Here is an 18,755-nt window from a genome sequence, read left to right as displayed (position 1 = left end):
GTGTTACAGCCACAAAAGTGGAGGTGCATTTCAGGCCTGACAAGGAGTGACTGGGCCCTACGCTGGTGTTACAAGCAGCTATTCCTATAATCACTTCAGGTCACCTTGTCATAAATGGCCTAGTATTTGTCATGAATCACTCTGAACAAACAAAAAATAACAGCACTCACAAGGAATAGCCTGTAATGACTAACAAGGGAATCTTTTTTATTCCATGAATTTCTAAGGCATGCTTTAATACAGATAGATTAGGGATAGACTGATTTCTAGCTGCTAATGCCTTGAGTCAAGTCTCTGTCATGGTTACTTCTCCTGTCTTCCTGCTTCTGAAGCTTTTTGACTTTCATAGGCAACAAATGACTTCAGCACACACTTGACTTTAAGAAGGTTATTCACACCCTTGAGGTTTTTCAGGTGCTGAAACTCCAGACCCGCTCCAAGTGACAGGAAGGTGAGGCTGCTCTCTGTTTGCTTGGGTGCCAAGCACAAGGCTCCTGGCCCAGTTCTCCTGATGCCAGCACAGCACCATGTACGTCAGCACCAGAAATACCAGATCCTTGCCAGCCCCTCACGCTCCAAAGGAAATTTCCTCCTGGGCAGCATGTGACAAAACAGCCACGCCATGTGCCACCGATATCATGTGAGTGGCCAGCCCTCTCTCCAGCGTAAAATAGGTCAAGACCGAGATGCCCTGGCAGAGCCACGCAGGGAGGTTTGCATAACACCTAGCCCCCTGCATCTGAATCCAGCCAGCATGATTAATCGCTCACTTTCATGAGCAGTAAATTTACCCATAAAATTTAATTAAAAAGAAATCTGTAAATGCATCCTTAAAATAAGGCATAAAACACAAATGCCCATTAAAGGAGTGACATAAACACCCACTCAGAGCTTCACTGGGGAGTCAAGGAGGAGGGTTTCTTTCTTTGTTGCTGTTCTGTATTAAGTTTTTAAATGCTGTTAAAAATAAGCATCAAGAAGTATTGTTTTGAAGGGGTAAATTATACACCTTCTGAAAGAGGTCTCTGTCAGCTCAGTATCCCAAACTGAACATGCTATTAGGCAGACTAAATAGTAGGCACAACACAACTTTGTATCACCAGAGACCTCTCATATATTTGCCTAGAAGCTAACAGACTGAGGTGACCAAGCCTTCTCCCTACTGTGTTTTAAATAATAATTACATTCCTAGGAGAATTCAGCCCCAAATGTGAAATGTTCCAGCCAGTCTCTCCAAAAGCAGAGGAGCCAGTGCTGCTCTCTGAGTGCTGCCATACCCAGCAGAGGTGAATGGTGCAAGAGCTGCTCCGCGGGGCACCTCTTCACACCGCTGCTGTGCAGGAGGGGCTAACCTGGGCTTGCTGTCAGGGTGGTGTAACGGAGCTCTGGTGTAACGAGGACGAAGCCACCAACATAGTTAGGAGACCTTTTTTGGCCCACTTGCCTCTCCCTCCACTCCTGAAAAAATCACTGAACTTTGTACTGCTTGTTTGTACTGCTCAAGACATCTGCAAAATAAACTTTTTCATAGATGATTTATATCCAGGGAAGTTAAAAACAAACTGACCTTTCTCATCCATCAAATAGTCCAAGCTTGTTCTTGTATCCGATTGCCTACTTAAAACATCTGACATTGCTCTTTGTTACGCATGGATATGCTTTTGTATGTGTCCACTTATAGAAGTTATGGGAGGAAAAGCAGTGAGGGGGTTTTGCAAGATGTTAGGCCACTTAGCAGATGGAACTGCTGGGAAAAATCACCAACTATTTTTCTGGAAAAATAATGTTACATAAGCCCTTCTGTAACTTTTTCTGTTTCATAAGTAACCTGGCAAGTTGAGTAATTCACATTCTGGGTATCATTCTAAAGAAATATTTCTAATAATCCTCTCTGTGTACAAAGCAGTATTGCCTCATCCTGGTCTGGCATTTAATCTACTAGTTACTATTTTCAGAAAAGCTATTTCCAAATCCAAATAAAAACAACAATCTTGCACTTACATAGTGCCTTTCATCCTAGAAGATTCCAAAAAGCTTTGCAGAATTAAAACAAAACAGACATATTGGGCACAAGGGTGGCTTCATTCATCACTGAAATGCAGCCAGCTCTGGGGTGAAGCATGGTTGGTAGCAACAGCTCCGAGCAATACTCTAGAGCAGGGAGTACAGACTGCCTGATTCTGTTCTTCCATATCTTAATGCAGCAACACGGGGTTTTGTGATGTTATTTGTCATTTGCACATGATGGCAAACATGCCAGGCTGTAGCTGAATAGCAAGTGGAAGGAAAACTTGTCCACATCCATTGCACTTTCCTGTTTTCCTGGCCCCCGAAATCCAGAGACGTTACTGCTCAAAAACTGTCAAGAAGGGAAAAGAAGCAGAGACTTGACAGGCTCCTAAGCAAAACAGCTAAGATAACAATATTTAGACATCATCCCAGTAAAAGTCATGCACAAAATAAAAATTCAGCCTGCATTCTCTTTTCCATGGAGCTTTGTCTGCCCAGACATCTGCAGACCACCCCGGGCAGCACAGAACTGGGAAGGTGTACTGAAGGCCAGAGGCAGCACAACGTCGTGGCCACACCTTCTGTTGAATCTGTGATCTTTGGGATATCCTTGACGCCACTCCAGCAGGGGCAAGCTCCACTATCACTGGAGCAGTGTGGGAGCATCTGGGAGGCAGTCGCCCCCCCCATACCTCACTTGCAGCTTCAACACAGCCCGCTACCAGCTCAGGGCTACCTTCAGCACCTGCCAGCACACAGAATCAGAAATCTCAGCTCCAGCACAATCCTTTATAACCAGAAGGCTAAGGCCCATTTTCTCTCCTGCCCAACTTGTGCACGCGCACACACACACACACACACACACACACACACACACTTACCAACTTGATAGGGAAATATTCTGTGAACTTTTTTTTCCAGGCTATTTTTCTGCTGCCTCCAAGTGTCACAGCATAACTCAGTCAGGCTGTACCAGGATCCAGAGCTGGCCATATTATAATCTCATTTAAAGATACGAAGCCATAATTAGTGAACTCTGAATAACCATTCTGTGTTATGATGTCTAATTCTTGTCTTGGCTAATGCGAATACAGGGGAAAGGGTATAATCTTATTTATATGTATCAATGAACTGTATATATGTCTTTATGAAATCCCTGCAGTACTTTTGCCTGCACAATTTAATCTGTGTCACCAAAACTGCACATTAACTGCTTATACTAAGTTGTGCCTTGATTAAAAAAAAAGAAAAAAAAAAGAAGGAAGGAAAAAAAAGCATGAATCTTGTTAACCCTCTTACCAGGCTAATACTTCACTGAAAATCCCCTTGGTTGTAATGGGTTTTTCTTTTTATACATACTTTATACTGCACCGTATTACAGTGGCTTTTTATAAACACAGCACATGAGGGTAAGAGCTGGAGCCTCAGTTAGCGCTTTTTTGTACCCTAAATCTCTACCAAGACTGTTATGTAAATGCTACTATTCTAAAAATAAAAACAAAACAAACTATCAGGGAAATGTTACATTATCACTCCACATACTGGGCTATTGATGGCAAACCAGGGCATGCTATTTGTAGGTCAAATAAAACTCCTTACAAAAAGCATCCATCTTTACCTGGTCAGAACTGCCTCACCACAGTTTATGGCCCGAGTTCAGGAAGCCTTTCAAGTGTATCTTTAAATATACGGCTGTTGTATCAACAGGTCTTAAAGGTTATGCCTTTTCAAAATTTCACTGACTTTAAATGGGATCTTAATACACGCATAGGTGGTTTTTTGAACTGGATATCCATGCTTACACAGATACTGGACATAGCAATATGCTTAAGACATTTACAATTTTGACTGTAAGGAAATTCATCATTCCCAGCTCCCCTTGCATTCACAGCTCTCCTGATACATCCTATGCTGACAGTGCTCACAGTAGTGTCTGTGCTACACCATGTTTCCAACAAAGGGAGCAAAGAGAGATTAAGTATTTTTTCATAGATTTTAGGCCAGAAGAGAATTTTTAAAATCTCATTTACTGTAAAGCACAGCCCAAATAACTGCATGCAATGGAAAAATCATTACCAGCAGCTTGTAGAAACTTCAAGGATGTAGTTGTATCCTTTCTGACTAGAACTTGCAGCTTACCCTTCTAAAGAAGCTGCTCACGCACCCCTCATTTTATGGAAATTTGCTTGGGCAATGTTTTGTCAGGTACTTAGTGTAATTGGGAGGGGGAAAAAAGCTATAATAAATCTAGGACTATAAAATCAAGCGTCATAAATTAGTTCACCTTGATCAGCTACTGCACTCAATTACTCCAAATGATTACGTTTGCTCCAGGCAATCTTTGCTTTGGCCTTCAGGAACTGTGAAGGAGCAGCCGAGCAGCCAATGGCTCCTTTTCTCTCTCCTCTGGATGATTTTGCAATGATTAGGGGATCCCCTACAGGGTGGGATGAGCTGCTCTGGACAAGGATGTTTTGCTGTCCTCTGAATGGGTACAACTCTGTAGTACAGCGACTGAAAACAGGCAGAGTGCAACTGTGGATGCTCGTGCAGTGGTGGGCACAGACTTCCTGGGCAGTGCTGATGGCAGGAGGAACCACAACCACTTCTGCCTAGGCACGGCTCTGGCACCAGGGTGTGAGTCCGCACTTGACTTCCCCAGGTTATTTTTGCTGTGAAATTGTTCGCTAGCCCAAAACACTGTATCCAACAGGGAAAAGCCAAGGGTTTCCAAGCTGTCAGTGGAGCTGTCAGAGGTGTGCACCCGTACTGGTGTTTTACTGTGTGTGTCTGAAGATTTGTTGCTCAATTATGATGGTGACACTAACAACAGCTTTCAATACCCTTGGTGAATTCCCTGGAAACATCTAGATATGTGTCAGCTGCATAATGAGAGCATGCGCAGCAATCTGGAAAGTACTTCAAAACCCCCACACTATGGTGGTGGCCAAACACAGCAACCACAAAACAAAGTTCTCTGGAGCCATATAATTTCCCTACTACTTAATTTTGTACTTCTACCATTCAACAAACAAAACCCACTGAATATGCTGCATTTCAAAGACATCAATTTAATTGTATCTGTTAGAGCTAATTAGGTTTTGTGTTCAAGCAGTCCCACCAAAGACTTAAAATCCCATCTGACTGGGCACTCTATAAAAGCACAGCACCAGACCTAAGCATTTCATAATGTCGGATGAACAGTGAACTGCCTGAGGAATGCTGTAGCTGAATTGAAAATTGAAGTGAGCTCTCCCCAAAGGCTGGTGTACTCTTCTTGGAAGAACAATAGGTACCTTCCATTCTGTACTAAGCCTGATGACATAGACCCATCTGTACTCTGAGTGTCATCTCCTAACTGTCTTGGGAAGTGAAAGACCATAGCTGGTTCTTTTCTCAGTTTATGGGAGATAAAAAAATCTTTTCATAGTGCTCATGGAACTTTCCACAAGCTGAGATATTCTATCTGCACAGCTATTATTCTAGAAGAAAATACGTCAGGCATTTTCTTAAAAGTTTTAGTATTGTTCACTCATTTTTCTTTTCTTTTTGCCTTCAATTCCTTTCTGTCATAAGAATAAAAAAAATCCATTCAAAATGGAACATTTTCTTTAATCCTACAAAGAAGGACTATAATTGATTCAACTATAAAATTTATAGGCATGGAATCAATGCTTATTATAGTCAAAACATGCCAGGTCACTTCTTTGTGGCTGCTTTAAAGCTGTTCCGTTAAGTATAATGTTAAGTGAAAATACTTTAGTCTAAACATGAAAAGGTTAGATTATATTTCATCTCTACAGCTCTGCATGACTGTTAGTATCTGATTTCAGGGTTTCACACAGAAGACCCTCCATTGTTTTCTTTGTACCTTCTCTCTGGGGCAAAACTAGCTTGACAGTCAGAGTAAGTAGCTGCTATAATGTAGATATTAATTTAATTGGGAGCTGTATTATTCCTTAAATAGTTCAGACTTTGTCTTTGCATTTTGATGGTCATGAAAACAGTAAAAAACTGAGTATGAATAGAGCTTAACCATGGCAATGATGGCAAATCTTTTCAGTCCCTTAATTTTCCTGTTCTCAGACACCTACCTTCAGGGCTAATTGAAACGATGCAAGTGTTACATTCAGCCACAGACACTCCTGTAACTACAGCTCTGCTCTTCTGACTGTATTAAACATTTCTGCACACTTAGATTTTGCAATTAATCTACTAAACATTTACGCAGACAATTTTTCTAAGCAGCACAGTGTTTATAACTCTTCAGTTGGCGTAAAATAGTACAGTAATATAAATCTAATTGTGGAACATTTAGCAGTTATATTTATTAGAGCAAGATCCAGACAAACAGAGTAGAGAACCTCAAATTGAGCAGCTTTCCATTTCCTTACTGCTTTATTATTTCACCTTCACGGCGTGCCTGGCGTATGTGTAAAGCTCTGAAACTAAGCTGAGGCCAGCTTGTGGCTACACGGTGTGGCCGTGCTCTGATGCAGCAGCATCTTTAGATTTTAGCTCCTGAGCCAAAGTTTGCTCTTGGCTCAACAGGTGTAATTCTTGTTGAACCAAGCAAGAATTCCACAGATTTAAATAAAAACAGCTCTTGGCCCATTATGCACTTACATACACTATGCCCAGGGGCCAAGACACATAGAGCTGACAAGTGATTGGGGGTTCCTCAAGAGCGTGAAGCTTTACTACAGAGGACTTAAATAAAGCAGTGTTTCAGACAGCAGGGAGCACATGCCAGTTTCATTTGTCTGAATTTCGTCACTCAGAATAAAGGCCCTTAAAATCAATAGTCACTTTCCAAAAAACCAAACCTCCAAAATTATAAATCCAGCAGTGTCAAAGCCTAAATAAATACATACGTCAGCTGCCAGGATCCTGGATGTCAGTTTTCAAGGCATGTATTGCCCCAGACTAGTCTGTAAATAATTTTTATTTTTATTCGGGACTTTAAAACCACATCACTAGGGGGCTGGACTTGTGGTTCTTCATTTGCATATTCTATGTTTTGACCTAAATTGAGTTAAATGCAGAGGGAGAAGAAACGAGGGTCAAATTTCATTAACAAAATAAAGCAACTCGTGTGAAATCAACGTCTAGTGATGGAAAAATATGTGACCAAACTAAGCCCTTCACTGGTTATTTAACTAAAACAAGGTCTCCTTAATGACAAACACTCCCATCTTCAACTGCATCACAGACACTAATGGAAAATCTTGGCATCTCTCATTGTATGGGAATACGAGGCAGAACTGGTGAGGACTTTTTTCTGCCATCCCCTTGCCAACTGTACATTCCATCTGACTGAGAATTACTGATAATTTTTGGCAACTTCGTGGCTACAGAGGACTCTTCTGTACAACTATTTATTTATCCAGGACTTCAGGAATTTATTTTTAACAGAACTTTAAAAAATGCTGTAAACACAAAATACGCTAACTGTGTTAACAAAAGGATTCCTACACCACTCTTTCTCTTTTTTTTTTTTTCCTTTCCAAGCATGCTGTGGGGCCAAGTTGCTCGGTTGGTGTAAGCTGGTAGAGCTGCTCTCCCTGTGGTGGACGCCTGCCAAATTTACAACAGTTGAGGATCTTTCCCAGTAAAGCAAAATGTGTATAAAAATCCTAACAGAAGAGTGTATTTAGATGTATGCATATTCTCTCCTTAGTGGTGGTACCAGGGAGCCTTTACCAGCCATGTCCCTGCAGCTGCATAAGGGGCACAGCCCCTTGTGTGTGACAGCCTACAGACAGGGAACAGGCAGAGGACGTTATTCCCATTTTACAGGAGAAAAGCGGAGGCAGAAAAGCAGTTGATAGATGACTGAGAGCATCTCTGAGGCTGTGGTTGTGCCTCACTGGCAGCCTGCAGACCACCTGAGTGCAGTGGTTGCGAACGTGCCTCGCAAAGCCTGATAACCCACCCGGCACTGCGGGGTCCAGCACGATGGAGGCGCTGCTCCAGCCCTCCACGGGCTGCCCCTGGCCACAGCCCTGGCCTTGGGAAGTGAGGGAAGGAGGGAAGGAAGAGAGAACCGCAGGCAGGCGGCACGGTGTCTGTGAGGAGGGGACAGCAGTGACACGGAGCTGAGCTTGCTCGAAGTGGTTTCAAACCGCCTGTTTGTCAGCTGGCTTTTGTCTTCTACCAAACCAGACAGAGCCGACTCCAGTGGAGCCCTCGGCCACCTCTATCGGGGCACGCAGACATCCCCGGTTGGATCGTGCAGCTTGTCAAAAGCCTCTGACAGCGCCGAGGATGGAGCTCTGGCCTCCTGCGTCCCCATCCAGAACGCAGCCTCCTATTCCCTAAATGTCCTGGAAAATCTCAGGACCAGATTAGAAACTATTACTTTCACCACAAAAAATTCAGTGACAACTTTTTGGTTTTCAGTGACAGAAAGCTGAAATGTTTTAGTTTTGAACACAGTTCTTCCCCTCCGCTTTTGGGTACTGAAAACCAAAGAATCTTTACAAGCAAACCTGATTTTTTCCTGGTTTGAGCAGAAAGTGTGCTACCCAATCAGAGCCTCACAATATTTTCAGAATCTGAACCTGAACATTTTCAGATGTATTCCCGACAGAAAAAAAAAAAAACAAACAAAAAAAAACAAGAACAAGAACAACAACAACAACAACAAAAAACAGCCCAATTTTTGATAAGACCAACCTTTCATTAAAAATCACAGCAGAGGAGACAATTATCTCTGTTTCCTTCCCCTTTGCCACCTGCCCCGTGGGCAGTGCAGAGGAAGCACTGGCCTGTCCCAGCAGTACTGCTCGAGCACGGTATCGAGTGTCCACACCAAGGTGCCTTGCACGCAGTGGGTTCACCAACCTTGGCCTCCTCAGCCTCGGTTCCTCGGCAGCTCCCTGTCTCCACGGGGCGGTGGGTGAGCACCGCTGGGCACTGCTGCAGGACACGGCGGGTCCAGCGCAGGCAGGATGGCTGGGCCTTACCCCGGCCTCGCTGAAGGAAGGGTTGGGCTGTGAGTTTTTTTGCATTCATTTAACTTTCAAGTACTCCTGAACTATTTGTGGTGCATTGTTACGAAGTTTGTGTGAAAATTCGGTGCAGGATTTAGAGCAAATAAGGCAGTAAGCAGGCGGTTAACGGTGCTCTGCCTCTCCTATGCTCCACTGCAACCAGGAACACGAAACCCCTCAGCCAGGAATCCAGCTCGTCTACCTGACTTAACTGAAGCTGGGCAATAGAGCTGGCTCTGCTTTAAATCTCCCGTGGTCGATTTGTAAGTCAGTCAACGTTACCTTTGCTTTGAATTAAGAGTACATGCACAGACTATGACTGAAGCTCAGCACAATAACCGAGCGAGCCATGGCTGCACCAGCACATGCCTTAGTGCTGAGTAGCATGGAGGCTGGCTCACACGGGGCTGTGTCGAGCTGAAGCAGGAAGAGCATTATTTTACAAAGGGGGAAAAAAAAAAAAAAAGAAAATTTCTCCTTTAAAAGATTTAATTATTTTTAAATGTAAAATAAAATATCCATAAAGTAACCCAAAGAAATTAAATGTTCCCTTTGAGGGAAATTCTCTCTTTTAAAAATTATCCCTTTTTCTAATAAACTAGTAATTTATGTAATCCATATAAAACCACTAACACTCATTCTTCTATTTTTAAATAACATTGGAGAGTTTTCCCAAGGCTTATTTTATTTTTATGAGAAGGATTAAAAGTCATGATGGGCCAGATTCTTCCCCACGTCTATCTGCTGACAAGTAACACGCTCCTGCCGTAATCCCAGGGACTAGCAGCTGCGGATGCGTCGATGTGCCTAACTTACACCACTCCACTGGCTGCCCAGGAATAATAGCAGGCTGACAGATTCACTGCTGCGAATGCAACGCCATCTGATCTGGAGATTGCTGAACAAGCCATAAATCAAGGGATCTTTATGTCTCTAGACAAACATTTCCAGAAAAACAGGGCTAAAGGATCTCTATAAGGAGCTATTTGTCCTATCCAGTCTTAATATTTTTATTGCTTCACAACGAGCCTGCATATGGTGATTTGTCTAGACTGCCCAGATAGAAGGAAGCTTTATCCTTTCAAAATAAGTTCATGCCGCATCCCTATTTTTTACCCAGAAGAGGATGATGGGAAGAAACTGTGGCTGAGTCCCCATGCTTCCTGGGGCTCGCTCTACCAGGGTTATTGGTGTGCCCCAACACATACCTACATGTGCAGAAAGCACAACCCATCCAGAATTAACCGCACATCCGTGACTTAACAGTGCTTTAGTTTTGGATGTAGTTTAAATCTTGTATTAAGTGCAGCAAGGCTCGGTGAATGCACGGTACTCGTAACAAGACAGCATCTTAGATGGCACTGCAGACACAAAGCGAGGGAGCACAGCATCCTTGCGCCACTCAGATGAGCGCTGCATGAAGTCTACTCAGATACGCAAATCCCTCCTGCTCACTCAAACTTTCCCTCTGCCCCTTATTTCTCACTCAAATAATTCAGATGTTTTAGCCCTTCCAGACAAAAACTGGACCTCTAAATTAAAATGTCATCTGTTAGTAAAGAAACCAAGCTATGTTTTTCATTCCTGAGAAAGAACTCACTTATGCTTATAACTATAAGTTGCTAGTGATTAAGCAACTGGTATATTTTCACACTCATTAAAAGAAACATGGTGTGTTCGCTTTTCTAAGAAAAGGCATCTTGTTTGTAATACTGTAATACATTGGGAACACCTTCTAATTGGCTTCTAGTGCCCCTTGCCAAAATTCAGACACAAGTTTGTTTATTTACACAAGGAAAAAAATAAAACATTGTATAATTAGTTGAGCAAAGGACTCCTAAATTCAGCAACTCAGAGGTATGCAAAACTGACAAACTTTTTAAGATTCCATTTTGGTTTATGAAATATCTCAATAGGTAGCCCAGACTGCATCATGGCTATTGTAGCAATGTGCTGCTCAATGTGCTGTTTGTGTCGAGATGGAAAACTTTGACATGTTTGATTTTTATGCAAGTCAATTAACTTGTTTTTTAAAACTGTAAGGGCATGCTTTGCAAATAAGATTACTTACTATAAATTATGAGAACATAGGGCTCCATTCAGACAAAAATGTTACACACCCCTTACACATGCATAAGTCTGCAGAATATAGTTCTGCACCCTGACAACCTATTCAGCTAGGGGTAGGAGCTTATTTTGGTCTATTCCATGGGGGCCTTCCTAAAAAGATATGAACAAAAGGGGATAGAGACTTAATTAGAATGTCTCTCTACACCCCACCTTCCTTTGCACCACCCAGGCAATTCCTACAGGCCAAAACCTCTCCTTATGTGGTGAAGGAAGAATTTCTTTTTTCAGTTAAGTCAGCCCACAGCAGAATTAGCAATGGTATGTCCCCCTAACCACAGTACAGACAGACATTTGGCCATTCCCACCTGTGAGTTCTACTCTCAACACTCACGCTTAGGCATGGTCTCTTGACTGACTGCAGTCATGTCCATCTGGTAACATAACGCCCATTGTGCTTGGCCCCAGCTCAGATGGGACCCTTAAACCAAGACAGTGGGGAAAAGCTGTCCCTGGAAGAAATGACATTGAGCAACAGAACCGACACGCGACCAGCACAAGTGAAGATGACAGGGGTATTGCAGCCGGCAAGAATCATTTTCATTTACTGCAACAGGCGTTTAGTCAAGACTTCTCGCTTGCAAAACAGATTCTTCGATGGGTGCACGAGAGCTCAGGATGTCGATTTGGCATTCAAAACACAACATAAAGAACTGCAGATATGTACTTGGGGCCTGAAGGCAACCACAGTGCCAATACATACACAAAGCAAATCCAGAGACAAGTATGAGTCAGAGAAAGAAAAACTGCAGAATTTTGTCCAGGTCCTTTCCACTTTTACACATGCAGAGAATCTCTACCTAAGCAAATCATCCCACTGATTACATATGTGAGGAAGAATTACTTGCATGGAGAAAGGTTACTGGATCTGGTCCCTGCTCTATACATGTTGGGATAAAAAGCCAACTCTTACTAAGTCCAAGATTCGCTCCTATTAGTTCTGAATATTAGGTTAAGGCACAGGAGACCACACAGCAGAGTGCTTTGTCTTCCTTGCCAGTCTGTCTAGGTAATGAAGTCATTTTTATTTGAGTTTGATGTTAGATTGTTGGTTCTAATTTAAAGTCTACAGCACAGATAGTCTGTAGTGCAGATTACTCATTTCCTTGAAATGTCTTTTACCTATACAAAAAAGTTAAAAACAGGGAGAGAAGCATGAGAGGATTAAGGGACAAATGGCTCACCTCGTCCCCTGGAGACGTTCTGGGAGAACTCTTCCCCAGCCTGTTTGCTATTAGAGCTCATTTTCAGCTTTGAGTGGCAGCTTCTACCCTTCGAAACAGTTACACGCATTCTCGGGAACACTTGTGTGCACATTCACGTTAAGAAAAAGACATTCAGTCAAAAGACCTTCCAAAGTTAGATTCCCATTATTGTGTTCAGAATCAGGGAAGATGCTGGTCTGATTCGAAATCAGCCATGTCATGTACCAGAACTGACCTGCCACGTAAGGAAAGATACCTCCCATTCATCAGGAGAACCAGTGTGGCTACGTGCCTCTGAGCAGCCTTACAATGTCGGGTCAACTGTTGTTACTGGCAAGACACTGCTGTGGAAAGGCTGCAAGAGAATCAGGGACTCATCACTACCAGTATGTGTTGCTATGGACACCATTGAAGAAAAGCAAAATCATTTGAGAAGGAAATAAAAGACTCTTTTCCACCAATAGTGACAGCCACTCTAATAGGTTAGTGATCCTGGTGGAATGCTAATCAACAGCACATAGAGAGTTGGAAGTCATGCAACTTTTAATATGCCTAGTGAAGGAGTATAGAAGTAAATTCATGTAATACATGGCTACGCACACAGGATTTATTCTAATCCTTAGTAGTGAAAACACAGGCATCAAATGTTAATGCCACGGATAAATCAGATAGTATTTCTGTCTTACAAGTCTTTCCTCTCCAGGATCTCAGCTGCAAGCCACATCCACCTGAAGAGCTCATCCACACAGTCCCACTGAACCAAACACTGAAATGGAGCTGGACTCCTTGCCTGCACAGAACTGAGCAGCTTGCCCGACACCAGCACAGCTCTGCTGATTTACAGCAGCTATGGATCTGGCATCTCATCCAAGCTGTGAGACAATCTAATTTTTCCATTCCTCACAGCTCTGGTGGATAATTTAAATAAGTGCTTGGAGGCCACCAAAAATAATATATTTTCAAAAGTTTTGGTGAACTGAAAAGAACTACTGGCTTAGGACTATACAAAATGTTGTGCTCAATCTTATTGAGATGGATTTTTGTCTTACATAACTTTAAAAGGAATGGATTTTTTGTAATAGAATTGAATAAGGGCTTTGAAAATGTAAAACTATTTAAAATAATAAAAAAAAATCAACAGGTAGTACTCTGAAAACATCAAAACAAAATATGTAGATTAACAAACAAACAAAAAAGTTTAACGATTTCCAAGCTGGAAAGCAGTCACATTTTTCAGCTGATATGAATCTGTAAAATGTTACATTGCCACTAGGTCACCATTTTTTGCCCCAGGAAAACTGTTAAAAATATTTTTCACAGCTGTACAAGTAGATAAATCCATTGACCTCAGTAACATGATTCACACGAGCAGGGCCAGAAGCATTTACTGTTTTAACAGAACCTAAAGTACTCCAAGCAATTTACAGCAGAGATAGAGAAACAGAGGCATTTTCTCAAATCTAATTCAATCTAATTTCATTTGCAGTACAATGAAACGAATTCAAAATGCTAAGAAGAGGGGCAAGGGTTACAGAATAAACTAGAGGGTTGCTCAGTAAAGGCTAAAGGGCAGCAAAATAATTTGAAATAAATATTTGATTCACACATTGCAAGTACTTGAGCAAAAATAATGCTCAAGAGTATCTGAGGCAGGAAAAAAATGAGGGTGATTGCAATAGGTCTCTTTAGTACCTGCAGTAGAACTATTCAGGAATTCAAGAGCTTCAGATCTATTATTCAGTGCCATGGTAAATGTTTTTTGTTTTTTTTTTTGTCTTTCAAAGAAAATTAGATTTACTAGACTGTGCTGCCTATGTGTCTGTATTCTCTCTCAGTTATGAATATTAAATTCTTGATGGTGATAAAAAAAACACACTATAGCTATATTGGGAAGAGAGATCTAGTAGCTCTGCACTACGAAGGTGAGCTGAAGAATAAGCTCAGCTCTTACGAAAAATCGGGGAACTACCTCAGCCAGCGGGACAGCCGGACAGGCCGGGATTCAGGACATGCCTCTCGGAGCGCAGCTCGGCTTACTCAGAGTTGATGTCACCTGGCTTGCAGCACGCAGTAAGACAACGCGCCCCAGAACTGGGAGGGTCAGGGTAGTGCTGTCCAGGTTTGGCTCCAGATCGATTTGGCAAACAAGCTCCAGAAATTCGCTTTCAAGACATAAATCCACAGGAAACCAGGTTTCACATGTTCCATGGCTTAATATATTATAAATATTGCTATTTCCCCTCAGTGTTCAAATTATTGTTTCCAATGAGCAGTGCAGCAGGTCACTGGAGGTTACAGCAATAGCTGGCCCAGACTCAACCACAGGAAGACACCTCGCACACTTGGGAAATACATACGTTGCCTCCTGCTCTGACAGCAAGTCTGCACAGAAAAGAGAAGCCTCCTGCTGCTGCCAGCCAAGAGTTTTCTTCAGATCAAGTGGCAGCACACTGCACAGACACTACAGATCCTGCTGCAAGATACTGACAGGGATTGTTATGCCAGGTATTGTAATTAGCAAAATACCTGCTGTGTTCGGCCCCTCAACACCACTGCTTTACACTAGGAAGTGACCAAAAGAGTACCTTTAACTGCAGACTTTCATGTCAACTCTGGCAAAATTGCAAATTGCAATTCCTGGAAGTTCCTCATGAGTTCAAGAATAGGCAGTATAGCTTCAGAATTCATTTATTTTACAGGAAAAAAAAAAAAAAAAAAAAAAAGTGACCAAAAAAAACCACATTTTGCTTTGCTTTTACAGAAAGCTAAGGAAATTCCATCAAGCTAAACTCACAAAAGAAAACTTGCAATTTCATAAAACATCTGCTATTTGGTCAAAAAAATATTTTAATCACGATATCATGACCACCTTCAGGGAGGATGTGCTAACAGACAAAGAGAAACTTCAGTGACAGCTAATTACTCTGCTAAAGGCAGAAGACTTTTAGGCAACAAGAAATAGGAAAAGGGACTTCTGAAAATACTTCATTTATTTTATGAGATTGAGGTCTCTGATCAGTATAAAATAACTCCATCAAAGTGGATACATCTATCCACTCCATCTGCAGGAGCTGATGGAGAGCTGAACTAAGAAGGGAGGGGACTCAGGCACTCCTTCAGCCTGTGACGGCAGCACCCACGCTGGTGGGAGACAGGAAGAGGGAGAAAAGTGAAGAGAGGGTAACGCTGCCTGAGCTCTACTTCCCTCATCCTCCCTTTTTCCCTACAAATCCATCCTGGCAGAAGATATGGCTTAGAATCTCATTATTTTGCTTTATGATTTCTCTTGCCTGTGAGAAATTGTAAGTCCACTTCTTTTTCTCAGGGTTTCAGAGTGAAGATTTGAAAATGGGATTTTCTGCAGCTCCCAGGGAAGTTATGTACCTAAATCCCACATTTTTTAGTGTGCATCTATTTCTGTCAGCTCTTTTTGATTTTTTTTTTTTTGGTAAGTCTTACATTAACCAAGTACAACCTTCACAGTATCAGATACAAACTTCAGCAGTAAGGCTACATCTGTTGTTTTTCACCAAGTGGAATATAATCATTGACTCCTACTAGGATGTGTGAATGTCAGCAACCAAAACTCAAAACATAGTTGTGTTTTTTTTTTTTTTCTCCAGTAGATGTCTGATTGTTGAATAAGATGCCGAATCTTACACACCCAGTCCTGAAAATGTTAACCTTAAAGTCTGTTGGCATCTCTCAAAAGCTGAAAAGTAAGAGAAACCTAGTCTGGCTGTCTGAAAAGTTTCATTCAGATTGCTTTAAATATTTTGTGGATGATTACAGTCTGAACATTTGACTACATGCCACTTCATTAGACTTACCCATTTTTTTGTTCATACCATAGATGGGAAATTAAAAATGATCTCTTTAAAAACTCTGATATTTAATTTCCCATAAGATATGAGAGATATTCAGGGCAGTGTCTGGAAAAAAATTAGGATAATAAGGTGTATAAATCTCTGCTTCATTTGAAACAAAGCATAAAAGCCAACCCCACATTAATTTTTTTGCTGAAAGAACTTCAATAAGTTTTAAAGTAAGTGTTTCATTTACTGCCACATGCCACACATACATGGCAAACAGTTTATACAAACCACAACACTCAGCTGTTCCTGGTTAGGTAAAACAGCCCTCCCCTGAACACCCAAGCTGCTCGTGGTTCCCTCGGGACTCTCCGCTGTAGGGTGCTGGGAGAGCTTTCATAGAGGTTTGACTTTAATCGGGTGAAGAGTCTTTCAGAGGAAGTACTCATGAAGCCCAGGTTGAGTGTGTGGTTAGGGTTTTGTTGGCTCAGACCAAAGTGCTCTGCACGAGCTATCACACGCCACTATCCCTGGCCTGGTGGTCTAGCAGTAATGCCTTCTGTGCATTGTTCCTAGTGAACCTCGTTGACTTTTCAGCTAACTAGGAGAATGCTCCACCGTGTACACATGCAACGTCAGATCTGGCTCCAGGAAGCTACTCAGTGAAAAGGAGCTCTTCACACCCTTCTGAAGCCAACAGCCTATGAGCAGAAACAGCAAGACAGTGAATAGGTATCTTAAGAGTTCCTAAGGCCACAAAAAGATTCGTAATGTAGCACTCGAACTTAATTTAGGGCTTGACTATAACTAAGATAGTACAGCTTATTTACAAGACCTTCAAGGTCTGAGTCAATGAGCTCATTTATTGTGCATGTACTACCTAGAAAACAAAATTTTAGCCACTTCTTCCAAAAGGACATGATGAACTTGGAAAGGCACTCAGCTTTTAAAGATATTACTTCAGTTGTCCTCACTGGCCTATAAGTCCCTCAAATAATTTGTGCAGGTTTACCATTATATATATGCACTATTTTTTAGTTTTCTGTTGCTGTATGAAAGACACAAAGTGCCCTTGGAGGGTCAAATCTATGCAAAGGTCAAAGTAAAACTGACTAGATGTGTAGTATCTCTCAAAGTCCAAAGCAAACAAGGAGTGGGAGTGAGGGAAAATTATTTTCTGCCCATTTTTCACTCACAGACAATATTATGAAGTGTTTGGAATACCAGAAGGTTCATTTTGAAACACAGGAGTGATGTTTACACCAGGCCTTATATAAATATGTGTTGGTTTTATGTACTTGTTTTTCCTAATACTTGAAGTTCAACTCAGCTTATGTGTTGCTGAGAAAAGGTGCTGGATTTTTTTATTGCACCAAACAGGTACAACACAGCAGCTTGGCAAGCATGTTCTGAATCACAGCCTGCTCCATCCTTTGTTCAGTGAAACGTGTGGTCAAAGAGCTGCATGACTGGAGTGCTATGAAAGGGTAACCTCTACCCTGAGCCTGGCAACGTTGCACTGCCTTACCTAAAGCAGACCAACCCAGCAAACAGAATGTAAGATTAATTTACTGGGAAGTAATTTGCACTACACTGTGTAGCAGACACTCCTGATTTAACAGCAGGGTAGGCCCTTGCATTTGCTGCATCTTCCTCTGGACCATGGTTTGCCATCCAAGCCAGGTAAAAAGATGCCAGGTGTATGTCAAGTATAAAGATATTACTGTGAGAGAAGGAAAATGCTATGTACTGTTAGCGTTGTGTCCATGTAAGGGGCTGTTTATATTCTCCAATGTTAACCCCCACCCTCTGCTCAAGCAAACAAACAAACCCCCCAAACAATACACCCTTATTGCTCCTAAATCACAAACACAGATCAAAGGTCCTCATTCCTGTTCCATTTTGCTCTTCTGATTGAGAAACCTTGCAGGCATGTCAGTTCTGGTGGTGGCTTTGTGATCTGGATCCCGCTTGGTAGGATCTACGCTGAGACCAACAACTCATTCTGCACAGCCCACGATGCAGGCATCAGATGACTGTGGCTTTCAGTTACTACCTCTGGACTGAAGCCAGAAGCCTAGCGGTGAAAAGCTCTTTATACCATTACCAATCCCTCGAGCCACCCAGTCCTTCTCCATTGCATACAGGTTTTTAGTGTTGTGCCTTAAGAACTGTTCTGGTTCTGAGTAACGTTCTTTGTGATGGGAGTCTTGCCACTCCCCCTCTCATGAGGGGAAAAAAAAAATACAAGGAGGGAGTGTGAAACCTATTTTCAAACCCTGTTATGATTATCTGATGCAGCTCGCACTCTTGGACTCTAAGAGAGAGACGCGAGTCCTGGGGAATCTCTGCCTTAGGTGAGGAGCTGAGATGTGTGTGCCTTCAGCCAGAGCTGCTGGCTCTAGCTGGTGGGAGCTCTTGCAGCTCTTGCACCAGTGCAGCCACGCAGTGCCAGAGGAGGCCCTGACAGGGACGCCTGCTCAGCTTTCCGGGACATCTGAAGGCTCCCCAGGCATAAGCACATGTGCAGGTTGGTCTGGTCCTGAGCGCTGCCGCAGACCGACGCTTAATGGCAGCATAAATACATCCCAGAGAGGGCAGAGGGC

The sequence above is a fragment of the Aythya marila genome (assembly GCF_965140915.1).
Source record: "Aythya marila genome assembly, chromosome: 18".
Taxonomy (NCBI): domain Eukaryota; kingdom Metazoa; phylum Chordata; class Aves; order Anseriformes; family Anatidae; genus Aythya; species Aythya marila.
This window is presented reverse-complemented; position numbering follows the sequence as displayed.